At 35.6% G+C, this 13,452-nt stretch overlaps 1 protein-coding gene across 2 annotated transcripts in view; it reads right to left on the bottom strand.

The window, feature by feature from the left end:
• Positions 1-13,452, bottom strand: part of ELP4 (elongator acetyltransferase complex subunit 4) — a 218,689-nt gene that overhangs the window by 78,642 nt on the left and 126,595 nt on the right. The gene's annotated exons all lie outside the window — the stretch shown is intronic.

The following is a 13,452-nucleotide window of genomic DNA, read 5'->3' as shown; positions in this document are numbered from 1 at the left end:
ATTCCTGTCTGAGCTGAACACAACTTGATTGTCAAATGGTGATTTTTCTATTTCATTGTTCTTTCAGTGTTTATTAGCTGATATTCTGTATGGAAAAGGTTTCTCTTTTTATCATCTATCTATTTATCTATCCATCTATCTTAATATAAACTCATGGATTTCCATTTTACTCAATGGGTTATTTTCCATTATTTATTTTGAAGCTCAAATTTCCCAGATTTGGCTAGTAGGGTCCTCGTCAAAATGGCTCCTGTGTCTTTTTTCATCATTCTTTGAGTACTTCCCCACATTTGGCACAAATTCTAGTCTCATGTTATAATTTCTGTGCCCCAGCCCCAGAATCAGCTATTTTTCCAAGAGACCTCTCTTCCTTTCCTTCCTTTTTTTTTTTTAAAGTAGTGGGGAATAATACTTAAAAACTAATATCTGGGTACTTGGAGTATTTACGTTGTTATTGCTTCTAAGCTCTCCAGAAGACAACGCTAAGAATATATGTATGTATATGGTACATAAATACACATACACACACATATAGATGAATCTATAACAATTTCTACATTTATCTGTATATGTGCATGCGCACGCACATGTGGTGTATACCCGTGAGCATTTGTATTTATCTTTTCTAAAATTACCTCTTTCAGATGTCAAGCAATATCATCTAGCATAGCAGGCTACACATTTTTATTCACCTATTCATATGCTACATAATTACATGTATTTTGATCTTAACCCCTTTTATTTAGCCTTAGTCTTATAAGATTGAGAAGTACTTGTCTTTTATTTTGCTTTCTGAGAGCAACCACCTCGTCCTCATTCCATTTCTATGATTGTGTAGTAAAAAAGATTCTTTTAGAAAGGTTAGAGACTTGGGTAGGAAGAAATATAGGCAAAATATAATACACCAATGCAATTATAAGTATATATATATATATATATATATATATATATATATATAAATGTATATTTTTCATTCATTCTTAATACAAAAGTAAAAAAAAAGATATGACTTAAATGCAAAGGGTTTGGAAGGGTATTTTAATTGAAATCTGTTCGAACATACAATATAGTTGAAAACAACAAATAACTCACAGAAAGATAAAGGGTTTACCTAAAATAGGCTTATGTGACCAAAATTTATCAGTTAAATACAAATATGTGTTTAAAGTTTCAAATTTAAGTATACTATGCATATTTTATACTGAATTAGACTAACAAACCACCCCCGCTACAGCTGGGAAGATTAAACAACAGTATTCAAATCTGATTTAGATATAACAGCTGTTCAAATGCCAGGGAGCATTTTACTTGAAAATGTGACCATTTAGTTCTGTTAAATATAAACTGCTGTTCTGGCATATATTATTTTCCCTAAAATCTTAAAATTTTTTTTTCCCCCCTAATGTGTAGTAGAATCTTTACTGAAGTTCAATGGATCTTTTTCTTGAACTTAACTTTTTCTTTTTCAACTTTTTGAAAAACTGAGTGGGACAATTCTCTTACTTCATCTCCTGTCTCTTGCACCCCATTCATCTCATCAGCGGCTTGTGTCATTACAAAAATAATATGAATTGGTAACTGTAAGAGTGGTATTGCTTTCGATGGCACACTGATGAACTGTATTTAAATTCCTTGCTTTATATGCACCAAAGCAAATTTAGACATTTTAAATTGTAAACAATAATTCCATCATGGCTACATAGTACACGTGTTGAATTATGAATTGTATAAACACTACTGTCAAGGGTAAAACAAAAATAAAATCTAAAGTTTTTCAGAATAACTACAAATAGGCTTCATTTAGAGAACGTCATCACCATTTAAAGTCCATGCGCGTATTCGTAAATGAAGAAGGTGGCCCATTATTCAATTTCTTGGGACGTGGGTAAAAAGTAAGACGATTTTTAAGAAATTATTTTCGAAGAGAGGCCTCCTTAATCTGGTATCTGAAGAAAAACATAACTTCCTCCTCCATTATGTTTGAGAAGCTGAGTAGAAAGCTCTGATACAGGGAAAGCTTTCTTTTCAGCAGGAGGAAGACAAAAGCTAGGCTCAGGAGGTATTATCATCCTACCGGAAAGGGAAACAAAGACCTAGAGATAGATAACTCTTCCAAAGTCATATAGAAGGCAGTTTACATCACCGTGTTATATCTATCCTTTGAGTGGGAAGCAGAATCCACATCCCTCCCTTCCTTCCTGAATAAATATAGGGCACTAGCCACATGTCAGATACTCTGCTAGGCTTTGGGGTTCAGTGATGAACAAGACATGTGTGGTCTCTGTAATTTCGGTAACTGAGTATGTACAAGGGGATGATAAAAGTTATCAGAAATAACAAAGAATCTTGGTTACCACTAGGATGAAGTACAGGATGCTAGGAGAGCACACATGAGAGACATCTAATCCAGACCTGGTGTGAATGGCTCAAAGAAGCCCCAAAGAAGGCAGTGACATTTAAGGTCACTTGAAGGATAAATAAAAGTTAGCCTGGTTGAGATGACAGTGGTAGGTGGTAGAGGAGCTGTTAGACAGAGTTCTAGTCACAGGAAACTCCATGTGTGAATACACTCTGAGGAATTGCAAGAATTTAAGTACAGCACAGGGAAATTCCTGTTTTGCAAAGATTAGGTCAATTCAGAAACTTTTTAAATAAAGAGTTTTCAAAATTCATTCTTACAGTAATAGTAAGGCAACAAAGAATAAAGAAAAGATTCCACCACTGGAGGAAGTACCATCACATTTTTAGATTTCAGATCATAGTACTTACTGACCATGTGAATGTAGGTTGGTAACTTTGTATCAGCTTTTAGGTGCCTCACCATTAAAATGAGAGGTGGAAAAAGATGGTCTGTACTTTTCTCTCCTGCTCTAGCATTTGGGCTCTGTGAACATTACAAATATCAGACTCACAGTATCAAAACTCTGCTCCTGGAGTCCTTCAAGTTACTATAAGAGTCTTTCTATTCAAGCAGGGCAGCTCCAATTTTGTCAGATTTCTTTACTGGGCTTCTGAATAAGACTTTAGATACAGAAAGGGTTCCATAGCTTAAAAAATTTGAAAATCACTTTTTGTTTCATTGCTCTGTTGCATCAACCCGCAACGCATACTTAAATCCTTACTTAGTAATTTAAAACATAGGGCAATTCTCCTATTGGTTTGCACGTAGGGCCAAATCTCTGAGTTCTTAAATGATGCTTCACTATCTTGAGATAAGATATTTATTACTCAGTAAGAGGCTGATTAAGAGATATCATACATTCTATCAAAATGACTAGCTTTGTATCATCTCAGGAAACCTAGTTAGGAAAAATGTCATTAGAAATATTTATATCCTTAGTTCAAAATTGTCATTATACACATTGTGCTGATTGTCCTAAATTCAGCAATAACAAAAAAACTTGTCCTTTGGCTAAACAAGTGGAAATATACGTACTGTTTTATTTGGCAAGGTTAAAAACCATTGGCATTAGTAAAGCAGTCCCAAATTAACTATGGACTAAAAAAGCTTGCAGATAAAATGGAGGCTTTATAAACGAGAAAATGATGTACTAAACGCAAGACACTAAATCAATTTTAAACACCAAACACAATTTATGCCTGACTTTAAAACTCATCCACAAAACATTAATCTACACAAAGGCCAGAAGCTGAATGAAGCATAATTTGTGAAACTGATACCTTTCATCACAACCTCTAACTGAAAAGGTCATTAGATATATTATATCTAAGTGAGCAGCTTATCCCTGCTTCATTACTGATAATTAAGACAAGTAATATTTTCTTGACAGTAATGTGTCCGTTAACAGATATAGTCTAGTTTGCATAAAATAAGCATTAATTACCACAGTACTACCACAGATTAAAAAAAAATTAAGTACCTGTATAACATGGCCTCATTATTTTTTTTCCCTTAATTTCCTCAAAGAATGAACAGGCTCAGAAAATACAATGTACATATTAAAAAATCCATCTTTAGTCATGTTTTAAGTTCTTAAGGTATATAACAAAAAGGGTATTCCAAAAAAGAGGTGAATGAAAACGAAGATACTCATGACCGGGTATCATTTACATTATCTGCACTAACTTGCTTTGTTGAGATCCTTGAGATGGGCAACTTGAGATGCAGCAGTATTTTAACGTTAAGACTTCTTAAGTCTTAATGTAGGAAAGAAATCTGGGGAGATACCAGATGGTATTCTGGTGTTTGCAAGAATGAAAATCATTCCCAAAGTATCTAACTGAAAACCAAGGATTAGAGCAAAGAGCCACAGAAGTACTTTTAAAAGATCTTGAAGGGCCGGCCGAGTGGCTCAGTAGGTTAAGAGCTCGCTCAAGAGCTTGAGCTCTGAGCAACAGCGGTTCGAGTCCCAGCCCGAGCTGGGCAGCAGCTGAGCTGCCAACAGGTGGCAGGATGACTCAGCTTAAAAAAAAAAATCTTGAATAAGAAAGTACAGGAGGCTGCTTGCTCAGTAAAGAAGACCTTAACTACTACTAGTAATGACTACTATTCACCATGTGACTAATATGTACTACGTGTACCAAGAACTTCAAGCTTTTCAGAGTTTATCCTCACAGCCATCTTATGATGCTAATGTTATTATTGTCCCAAGTTTACAGATGAAGACAAAGGTGAAATAACTTGCCCACATTAACATAACTACTAAGTGGCGGGACAGGTCTGGAGGGCCCCAGAGGTGGCACTTTTAAGGCTATGCTACACATTATTGTCAACAGATTTAGTTGTTTGAAGTGTTTCCTTTTTTTAGGACAGCCAACCAGGTATTTGTTCATTAGCCTGTAAGGAAACTGACACTTGAAAAGAAGTGTGAATGGGGGCAGAAATAGTAATTTATGGTTTGAATTTTTAACCAGGTGTCCTTCCAAAGAGGAGCTGAGCAGGCCAGCTTTCAGTATGCGGTTCAAATTTGCAAAAAAATTGAGACATAAGCCAGGCATCAGTAAAAATGATAATAGACCTAACTTCAAAGTTGTTGTGAGGGTTAAATGAGTTCACACATGGAAAGTATTTAGAATACTCCTGTTTGTTATATCTTATAACATTTAGATCATCAAAGAAAGGGGATTCTTCAAACCGTACTTGCTCCTTAGCACCCAGATCCTGACACACGTCTTTTGAGAATCCTGGTTAAGCCACTAGTTCGAGTGTGCTATGTGCCTCAGGTGTGCTGGGGTAGCAAAAAGGTTGAAAACTACTCGGGTCATTACACATTCTCACCTGTAAGAGCAGTTAGCGGGGGGGAGGAGTAGGGGTATGAACGGAGGGTGAATAGTATGAAAAACTCCTCTCCTCAAATTAACGCTCTGGAAGTAGCATGAGTGGAGGAGGTAGAATGCGTTAGGAGTGTGTGCAACAGAGTTGTGAAACAGAAGTGCGTTTGAAATCTGGCTCTGTGAACTCGGCAGTCCTATAGCATTGGTAAGGTTCCGTGAGCTCTTTGCCCTCTCATTTACATTCACATGAAGACAAACGAAATTAGACATATATAAAGCGACGGGTGCCGTAGCTGACATGCAAAGATTAAAAGGTGAAGCAAGATGAGACCAGGTCAGTTTCCCAAGCTTACATAACTATGCTAAACAAATAGTGGGAGAGTCTTCCACTCGGTGCCGGGAGGAAAGAAACACCAATATGCAAGCTCAGGTGATGAGCTTATGCCTAAATGTACAGCTGTATGGCGACATAAATATGGCTAGAACAAGGGTCAGCAAACTGCGGCTCGCGAGCCACATGCAGCTCTTTGGGTACGTCCATGTGGCTCTGAAGTAAAATTGAAAATGAAAATAAAACTATCGTAGTATCATTTATACAAATTTTAAAGGATATTATTCACATAGTGGTGATTTCATTTGTTTTATGGCTCTCGAATGATTTTTAAATTGTTGTGAGGGGCAGGATTGGCTCTTCCATCTCAAAAGTTTGCCGACCCCTGGGCTGGAAGAATGGATGGGATAGCGGATAGTTTCTAGAATGACTGGCATTAGCAGGATAAGCATAGAAGTGCTTCAATGCAAGAGCAAGATTTAGCTGAGCAAAATAACAGTAGTATTCTCATATAGTTGGGCGTCAGCTTGGAAAAGATGCACTACAGATAACTTTACTTTGACATTTGATTCTTTCTGTAAAGTCTCCTTCAAAACAAGTGCCTTACACATGTGAATACTTATTATCTTTATTATTTATCTTAGATGGAAAATAATTACCATTCATTAATGGCTTTCATATTTTCAAACAACATTATTACTAGATAAGAACTGTACTGTTTTTAGCCAAAGGCAAGAATTCCAGGGCCAACATTTTCTTTAAAGAAATAAAAAAAGATCAAAATAGAATAAGAATAGGAAGCTACTAAAATTCTTATGCTCTTTCATGAATTCAGACTTTGTAACCTATTCAGTAGAAGAGGATATAAGGTAAGTTGGGATAACTTTGTCTCACATATAAAGTCATATGTTTACTTTTCCACAAAGTCATAGAAGCTCATATTTTAGTATATTATCCATTATAATATTAAAGATGCCAAATGTGTATTTTCCCTTTAGGGAAAAGAAGTATTTGACTGGTCAGCAACCAAACATTTTTTGAGTGTTCTGCCTTGTGTGCTGACTCTCACTTGAAGGGAGATGAGGCAGATGGATGGAATGGACCGTTGCAGGAGTCTCTTTTTCATTTGCCACATCTAGAAAGAGAGGAAAATGCTATGCTCCAAACGTTGGCGCCTTAGCCAACAGAATGAGGTGGGAACAGATGGGCGTTTAAGTCAGGTACTCTTCTGACTAAACCTTGACTTTGCCATCCAGTAGCCATTTGATCTTGTATAAGGCTTCAGGTCTCTCACATGTAAAACTTGGGTAATAATCTATTTTGCAAGAATTGTTTTGAGGATTAAATGAGATAATGCTTGTAGAAACACATGGTGTTTTGTTTTCCTTCCTTTATGAGAGGGGTGATATTTTGGTGCCATTTCATAGGGACCCTCGGTATATAAAGGACTGTAGAGAGTAAAATGACTGCCTGCTGAGGAGCACTTCTCAGGGTTTCCATGAGCAGAGCGACGCTTTTTTGCCTGTGTGAAAAACCACCATCACCACCACCACTACCCATTAGGCCATGTGCCAAGCCTTTTAAATATATTAACTGATTTAATCCTCACAAGCATGCTATGTGGAAGGTGCTGTTATTATCTCTGTTTTACAGATGAGGAAACTGAGGGAGAAAGCAGTTACTTGCTGAGCTCACACAACCAGTAAGTAGTGGAGCCAACTCTTAAATTCAGGCCATCTGGGGGCAAAGCATCGCTCGAAATCACTATGCCACCCTACTTTATAGAGTACATGGAACATAAGATGAGAAACTACAGGTTACCCATTTCCATCGTGAGCAGGGGCCTAGGCGGGGGTTTGACATATGTAATTCTCCAGGCCTTTTTCTGTCCTCCATTCTGAGAAATGCTTCAACCCAAAAAGCAGGTAGGAAGGAGAAAAGGGATGTATGATTTGAGTGGGTAAACCACGATTTTCAAGTAAATAAGAGTCTATTGCAGATGAGGGTAAACAGGGCCAAACATATATATGGTGATGGAAAGAGAACTCACTCTGGCTGGTGAACACACAATGTGATTGATGTATAGGTGGAAAAAAAAAAAAGAAGAGCCTATTGAAGCTAAATGCATTCTCAAAAAATGACATCCATTAAATAATATTTTCATTAGTTCATTAAATAAAGAGGCTATGCCTAAAAGCTTCTCAAAGTACTAAAGCAAACCCAGAGCAAGGTGCTTACATGCCGCCAAAACTTGGTTCAGCATTTGACTCTGTGACACGGTGAACAAAATGCCGTACAGAAACCAAAAATCTTAATCTGTATCTAATTTACTGCTTTCTCAGTAATGATAAAAGCTACAAATAAGAAGCCTCATCAATGTTTTTCTCTCACCTTCACAAATTTGTCCGCTTTTTGTGTAGACTCAGATTAGTTTCACATGGATGTAGAATTTGGGGACCCGCACGATGGCCGTGTCTTTAGGCACTTTTGCACATACTGCTAAGTGAGTGACTACGCACATTCGGAAAATGGTAGTAACACTGGAAGTTCATTTTCTAGCAAAATATTACTCATTCTTCAGTTTCGACCTTAATGAAACCAGACAGAATGACTATATTCTATTAGGAAATTTCCTTTACTTCAATGTGTCTGGAAAGACTTACTGGGGGTCTAAAAAGACTGTAAGAATGAAAGGAGAGAAAGGCTGAAAGATTAGGTCTGTCTTTAGATTTTCGTTCAAATGCAACTACTAGGGTTATGACTTTCAAAGGTCAATTATTTTTGGCTAAATAAGTAGAAAATTGGTCCTGGTAAGCAAGCATGTATCTCCTGGGGGTGAGGTTGGAGGTGGGGGTAGGGAGAAACCATGGCATTGTATTACAGCACTGATACAATAATTCCACATTCACATATATAAACACTATTAGCATAATACCGTTCTTTGTAGGAAGGGATGTTAACATTTAGAGGGTTGTAATTATTTTAGGAATAATGAATTTCTATAAGGCATCTGTTTTTTCCAGAGTATTTTGGTTAAAGCCTGATTTGCGTGAAAACATAAATAACCTCTATGCTCCAGACTGAGAGCATCAGCAAGCGTTAACAGATGGCCTCATTTAAAAATCATTTGTAAGATATCTCACATTTATCCAACACGCTGTCAACTTCTTCCTTTTATTCAATCATGATTTTACATATTTCTGTCATAAATATTTTTTAATCCTGTGCATTCAGGGAAATCACACAATTTAATATTTATAATAATTTAGTTTGGGGGCAACCCTGATTCTTTCAAACTTAGGCCACTCACCAAAAAAAAAAAATTATAGAATGATTAATTATAGGAAAAATACAAAGTTTAACATAAGCTCTTGAAAAATGCAACAAAAAGCAACATTTTAATCAAGAAACATTTTAATCAAGTGGGAGAAACAAAAGAATTGAAAAACTCTCTACCCTGCATCTCCTTCTGGCTGTTACTCTTTCTCTTTTCTTTCATATGGAAGAACCAGGAACAGAGTGGATACTTGCTATCTTTATTTCTTCACTTCTCATTCACTTAAATAAAGTTTTTTAAATTGTAAAATCCATTCCATCTTTAACCAACTGTATGTAAACAAGGTTCTGTTCCATATTCCTGAAACTTCTTCGTCAGTGGTCACCATGATCCTCATATTGCCAAACACAATGGATGTCTCTATCCCTGACTCAGTTGTTGACTTTATTTATTGCTCGATGCATTTAGCATTGTTCCTTATTTTCTCCACAAAATTCTCACCTCTCTCAATTTCTGAGACTACCCCACAGAATTCCTTTGACTTTTCCTCTTCTGAATCTAAACATATTTTCTAATCTTACTCTAATCACTTCAACTACCAGCTATATAGGAACGATTCTCCCAAAATCATGTATCTGGCCTATATATCTCCCCTAAACAAATTCACGCACCCAAATGTTCATAGGTCACTTCCACCTGCAGGTCCCATTCTACATGCCCCACACTGTACTTTTTCCTATGGTCCTTATTTTGGTGAAAGCACCCCTATCTCATCAAGTCACTCAAATCAGAAATTTGGAAGCTACCATAGACTCCTTCTCCTTCACCAACTGACCAAGTTGATTTTACCTCATTTCTGCCAGGTGATTTCTTTAGTTCAGGTCAATCGTGAGGTTGATAATGACTTGGCATCTTACAACATTTTCCTAACTGGATTCTCCGCTTCCAGTCTTGTCATCCCCTCCAATTTGTCTTTTCACATTGCTGCCAGAGTGATATTTCTATAACACAAATCTGATCAGCATTCCCTGCATTAACTTCTTAAATAGATCCCCATTACTCATGAGAGAGAATCCAAATCATTCTCCCCAGAAATAACATGATCTGGCTTTCTCCGGTGGGTGTGGGGGTGGGGCTTCATCCCCTCATTCAGGTGTAAACTAAAGTCTTAATGAAATAGTCAAATGCTTGCATTTAATTATAGTGAATATGTTTGCATTTAAGATAATTAAGATGAGAAGCCATTTCATAATGCCCACCCCCAAAAAACCTCACAAGAGAACAAAAGATCGGAAATATGGTACAGGTAGAATCTAGAATAAAAACTACTGTTAGGATAAATAATGAGACCAGACTTACTAGTATTGACAAGAGAAAGAGGGTGACAATCTTAATTGAATTAAGGCTAACATGACAAGATAAATTATAGACTACTGAAATATAAAAAATATATATATTTTCACAACTGAGCTTGGCTTTCATCTTTGATAAGTGATGCAGCTTAGAGGAAGGATTAAAAAAGAAACTGTATCATAAGAGACTACAGAGAAGTTGTCTAGGAACCCCTTGAAAAAAACAATTTCAATACATAATTTTCACAACATAAATGTATAAATGTGTTGTAATCATTAAAAATATATAGAGAATAGTATATTTTAAAAATAAACTTTATTAATAAAGTTCTTTAAAATATGTGCATTTCATTTGTCTACTAGTTTATTAAAGCTGAGATCCAAATCTGTTGTTTCAACTCTTCTGTTATCTATTTGTAATTTTTCCCCCTGTTATTAAAGTAACCGCACTATTACATTGAAACCCATTTAAATTAAATAGCATAAATAAATTATTCAATTTTGTGATGTCTTTTTTCAAATAAACTTCCTTTGTATCATGACCTTTTTTGCATAACTTCTTTTAAAAACTTTTCAGTATAATGTCCTAAAGTAACAATTTATGTTTATTATATATACAATATATATGTATTATATATTGTATATTAACTACACACACACACACACACACACACACACACAGAGGGTGCCAAAAAATGATACACATTGTAAGAAAGGAAAACTGTATTAAAATTGTAACACTCAATATATACCAATAACAAAACATGACAAGTCACATTTGACTTCTGCAATTACAAGAGGTGCTCAAAGTGGTTACCATCAGGGTCCAGACACTTCTGATTACGGCAAACTACTGCTTGAGCAATGTTGACCAAAGTGTCTTCTTGTATACGTTTTTTTGCACCCCCAGTATATACATACATGATCTCATTTTATAATTTTTTAGTAAGATCAAACTCAAGACTATTAGTAGTACCCCAGCAGTACCCTCTGCCACTTTCCAAACATTACCCATGAAAATAGTCTCCTGTGTTTATTTCTAAAACTTTGTTTTATCTTTCTCATTTAGATTGCAACGCATCTGGAATTGAGTTTTGTTTATGGTGTGAAAGAGGAGTCAGGATTCACTTTTTTTTTTCATGTGGATCCCAGTTGACCGAGTACTATTTATTGACTAGCCCATCCATTCCCATCTGCATGGCAGTGTTGATTCTGCCATAAATCGGGCGGTCGCATATGAGTGCCTGTTTCTGGACTCCTTTTGTCCTGTTTGCTTACTGATATATCCCGTGTCAATGCCACCAGCCCGGATATCTGCAAGGGTAAGTACTCCAGCTCTGCTGTGTGTCGGGTTTGTCTTCTTGGCCCCTTGAATTTTCTTAAAAATTTCTGTAAAAAAATTCTGCTGGAATTTTGATAGGGACTGCACTGAATAGCTACATCAATTTTGGAAAAAGTGACACACTAGTTTATATTGGTAGTAGATTTAGTCAGACATTCAAAGTTGTGCAGGATGTGGCAGCTCTTCAGTGGGTGAGACTGCCCAGAGCATTGTTGAATGTCAGATAAGCCTTGGCTCACCCATTAAATAATACTGACAATCACTGTGAATGACCAAAACCATGTCGATATCAAAGGTTAAAAACAAACAAAACAAAAACACCTCATCTAGTAAGGTCTCATTCCTAATCTTAACTTCTAGGACTCTTATTGTCTATTCATTTAAGAAACACTTACTTAGCACCTACTAAGTGCAAGCCATTGTGCTTATGAAATGGTGAACTGAGTTAAAGTCCTTAAACAAGTCTTTTCTATTTCTAATCAGTTTTTAAATTTATATCTAGGTAATTGACTTTACCTCATAATACAGACTGGACAAATCCCTTTAATTATTAAGTTATGAGCTCCTTAAAATAGAAATAATGTCATATTCATTTTTGTATCTCCAGTTCCTCTTCTATAGCAGATTCTCAAGTAGATGATTGGCAAATAATTTTAATACACTTTAAAATGATTTTAATATACTTTAAGATGATTTTAATTTATTTAAAGCTTTAATCTTAAATTGTCCTTAGCCAAGGAACTTGCAAAAATGATGAAGGTTTAAATGTTCACTAAGGTAAACTTCACTGGTGCTACATGAAATTTGGAGATCTTGAGCCTGTTTTATTCTGTCTTGGAATAAAATTCTTAATAGTCAATTGGCCAATTTGTAACTTGAATATTATGGTAGTTTGACATGGTTTTAAAACTGTATTTTTACCAATCTGAAACCTCAGCTATTTTGACCTGCTGGAAAAAAATAACAAGCTTGAAAGTTTTCCATAAGCTGTATATAACTAAACAAATGTCAAGCTCTGTATTTTTTATCATGCTTACACAAGACATCATAAAATCCATTAAGGATTACAGAGCAAAAATCTAGATGCTTATTTACAAAATATAGCATAAAAAAAACTACACATGTGTGTAAAAGAAACTGTTCCAAAAATATATTACATGGCTAATACTATGTTAAGTGAAATAGGACATAAAAAAACAAAGAAGTATGCTGACCAGTTTGGGTTTTGGTGGGAGGACAGGGAAGATAAAGAAATAGAAAAAAATATTTTATTTATATCAATATAATATAAATATGAATAAAAATAAAAATAAAATATTTGGTTAGTACCAGATATACTCATTCAGTGAAATATTTTGGCACTGTGGATGAAACAAAGGCATGGAACACATAATTCCTGACCTTAAGGAATTTACAGTCTAACAGACAAAGTAAGTCAAAATAAGCATAATGCAAAGAGAAAGTGATGAATATATAAATATTTTATATTCCAAATGACTTTCAAGATGGAACTCAGTATCTTCATTCTGAAGCTTTCCCTGAACATGGTTTTAACAACTGCCAGAATTAATTATCCCATTAGTAGTCTTTGCATAGCATTTCATATGTAACTCTATTTTTGTACCAACCAATCTCTATTATAGTTATTTGTTTATATGTCAGTTTTCTCTACTAGATTACGAGGTCTTCATGGGCAGGGAGTTGCGTTAATATATATCTGGATTCTCACAAAGGGCCTGGCACATGGTAAGAACTCCTAAATATTTAATCAAATTGAGCTAATGTAGTATTGTACAAAATGTATAAAGGTGAGAGAACTGAACAATAAATACCAAGGTGCTAACTTAGAAACAGCAAAAACAGAGGGGAGGGGGGGGAGAGAGAGAGAGAGAGAGAGAGAGAGAGAGAGAGAGAG

This window comes from Hipposideros armiger, unplaced genomic scaffold, assembly GCF_001890085.2.
Source record: "Hipposideros armiger isolate ML-2016 unplaced genomic scaffold, ASM189008v1 scaffold_44, whole genome shotgun sequence".
NCBI lineage: Eukaryota > Metazoa > Chordata > Mammalia > Chiroptera > Hipposideridae > Hipposideros > Hipposideros armiger.
This window is presented reverse-complemented; position numbering and strand designations above follow the sequence as displayed.